At 37.5% G+C, this 3023-nt stretch overlaps 1 pseudogene across 1 annotated transcript; it reads right to left on the bottom strand.

Moving 5' to 3' along the window:
- Positions 1 to 1762: 1762 nt before the first annotated feature.
- On the bottom strand, positions 1763 to 2411 carry LOC116565223 (annotated as a pseudogene). The gene has a single exon (XR_004275335.1). The product of XR_004275335.1 is annotated as a 40S ribosomal protein S10 pseudogene (transcript).
- Between the last annotated feature and the right edge of the window lie 612 nt (positions 2412 to 3023).

The raw sequence follows: 3023 nt of genomic DNA, 5'->3' as shown, positions 1-3023 counted from the left end.
AAGCTTCAAGGATAAGTTGAAAAAGGTTGGTATCAGAAGCCGCGTCTGAGACCCTAACTCAATACATGAGCAGACAGAATAGAGCCCTCAAGATATCTGGAAAAAAAGAAACAGGAATTCAAACTTGGCTTGGGTACTGAATGTTTGGGAGGTTTACAGCTATTTTCTGGCTAAATATTTCTATATCTCAAGCCTAAGTAGAAATATCCTCAGTGACCTTAGAGCAGAAGTGTAGCCTTGTAGGGTTTCTTGGTGTGGGAGTTTGACAGCAGTGGCTGGCCTCTCCTAGAACTGAAATGGCCTCCCTGATGTGAATGAAAGACTTGCCCTCCCCTTTGGACTTGGAAAGCTGTGATGTGTTTGCCCCGAATGTTTCAGTGGCCGGAGACTATTACGTTAATTAGTTTTGCCAATTCCTGAAACAGTATTTTTCCTGCTTTTTTTCTCTTTCTACCTAAGTCTTTGACTATACTTATCACCCAATCCTCATTATCTTAAATCAGATTATCATTACCAATTTGGTGAAACCCTGTCTCTACTAAAAATACAAAAATTAGCTGAGGGTGGTGGTGCGCACCTGTAATCCCAGCTACTCAGGAGGCGGAAGCAGGAACATCGCTTGCACCTGGAGGCAGAGGTTGCGGTGAGCTGAGATCACGTCATTGCATTCCAACCTGGGTGACAGAGCAAAACTCTGTCTCCAAAAACAAAAAATGAAAACAAACAAACAAAAAATAGCTTTCTAATTTTTGAAACACTAAGAGAAGAATGATACCAAATTATTGTTTTATTTTTAGTGTTTGTGATTACAAATGATGTTGAGTATGTCTTCATGTGTTCATTACATTTTTAAAAATTTCCTCTCTGTAAATTGTGTGAGGTAGGCAAGCATTTTTATTTTTTATATAGTTTATTCCATCTTCTACCAAGTGATCTCATCTTTTCTCCCATTATTCATGATGCCTAATTTAATGCATATTGAGTCTGTCTCTGAGATTTCCATTTTGCCTCATTGGTCTATTTCTCTATTATTGTGAAAACACCACATTATTTTTATTACTATGACATTAAAATGTCTTACTAACTACTAAGGAAAGATGCCCTCTCTTTTCTTTTTTTTAAAAAGCTGACATAGTAAATATTTTTAGTAGTTCATATAAATGTTATAATGTTTAGCAAATCACTCAAGAAAGCTTCCGGATCTTTATTGATAATCAGTTTATTTTTTAGGTTACCTTATGGAGTGTGGGTTTCTATAATATTACATCAATCACATAAAGCGTGATTGACAAGAATCTGTATGCTGCCACTTGGTCCAGTCTTCCAGTTGTTTCATTCCTCTTTTAAGTTGCTGTTGTTGCTGAGAATATATTAATTTTAGTTACTTTTGCTAATTATCTGTTGCTGTTAAAAAGCAATTATTTTATAGATTGGTCATTACATTTGTAAATTTCTTATTTTTATTAAATTTCTAGGATTTTTGTCAGTTCTTTTGCTTATCTCCCAGGCTGATGACAAAATCATCTTCAGTGACACTCCCATTATATACTAATGATAACACCTCCCTTAAAATCTTTTTACCTCCAGCACAGAGAAGGCCGGGAACTGTTTCTGTGCACATGGTGAGAAGCCATGGCCAATGTCATGGATCATATATCTAAGTAAGAAAAGGAGCACAGGCATTTGATAACAAGAAGCTTTGCTGCAGCTGCTTTCTCTAACATAAATGATGCTTTTATTTTTTATTTATTTATTTTTTTTATTTTTAGCTGTAAGTTTATTCACTGCAAAATAATCCTCTCCAATTTTACTGAGGTGGCTGACCACGTCCACGACCAAATCCGCCCCTAAACTGGAATTCAGTTGCTGACCCAGCCCCCGCCTCGGCTTCTTGTCGGCACCAGGTGGCACAGCACTCCGTCTGTAGGTATCTCTGTCAGCTTCCCCTCTGGTGAGTCTTGCAGGTCTCTCACCTTCCAGACCTTTAGGCCGAGGCCTGCCTGTCTCTGGACGGCTGCGGAGTAGGGTGGCAGGCACGATCTCTGGGGCAGATGGAGGTAATCACGCAGATACTGGATACCCTCATTGGTAGGGTACCAGTAGAAATGTCTCCAGGCAAACTGTTCCTTCACGTAGCCTCGGGACTTGAGAGACTGCATGGCCTTCATGACATGAAGGTTGGGCACGTTCTTGTCTGCTAGCTCCGGGTGCTTAGGCATGTGGACATCCTTCTTGGCCACCATGACTCCCTCCTTAAAAAGGAGCTCATAAATGGCAATCCGGTTCTTCTTAGGCATCGACATCGCGGCGGCTGCAGGGTCCGGGGCCGCAGCTGGAAAGGAAAGAGCATGCGCGGCGCTGTGTCTCTTCCGGGCGATGCTTTTATTTTTTAACATTGTTTATCACCTAGTAAACAATAATGTACATAGATGTTTCTTAATAATTCTTTTTAAAAGATTCATATCTTGAATGAAGAATGGGTTCCCAAATTTCATGCTGTATTATCAACCTAATGAAAAATCAAAGGAAGAATCCAGAATTTGTTTATTTATTCAAAAATGTAAGATTAGCATTTTGCTGGGTCATAACAAAATTGCTAAAATTTGATACTTTTATTTTATGTTCATTACCCAAACCTTACTTTCTATTAAGTAAAAAGTCATGATTTACCATGTAATGTTACTTAATATTAAAAACAATTGAATATAATAATAATCTACCAATGTATACATTCTATGAGAGTCTCTATGAATTCACATTTGTGGATTTTGTATTAAAAAGTAAAATAATGCAAAATTGTGACGTCTTATTGAAAAAATGAAAAAATCAGATGAAACAAGATGTATGACTGCAGAGCAACTTTGCTGATCTTGTTCTCCTTTAGTTACATTAGCAAATTACAATGGCATGTTCTCTGTAACATTTATGTAAACCTGTAGGCCACATTAAAACAATTCTTTAATTAGTTTTATAGTTATATTCCATTTAAAAATATTAGTTATTTTTAACGTGATCTAGCTGGT

Source organism: Sapajus apella, unplaced genomic scaffold (genome assembly GCF_009761245.1).
Source record: "Sapajus apella isolate SASKATOON/1434 unplaced genomic scaffold, GSC_monkey_1.0 scaffold39, whole genome shotgun sequence".
NCBI classification, from domain to species: Eukaryota; Metazoa; Chordata; class Mammalia; order Primates; family Cebidae; genus Sapajus; species Sapajus apella.
The sequence above is the reverse complement of the archived record's forward strand: the minus strand, read 5'-3'. Positions and strand labels throughout refer to the sequence as shown.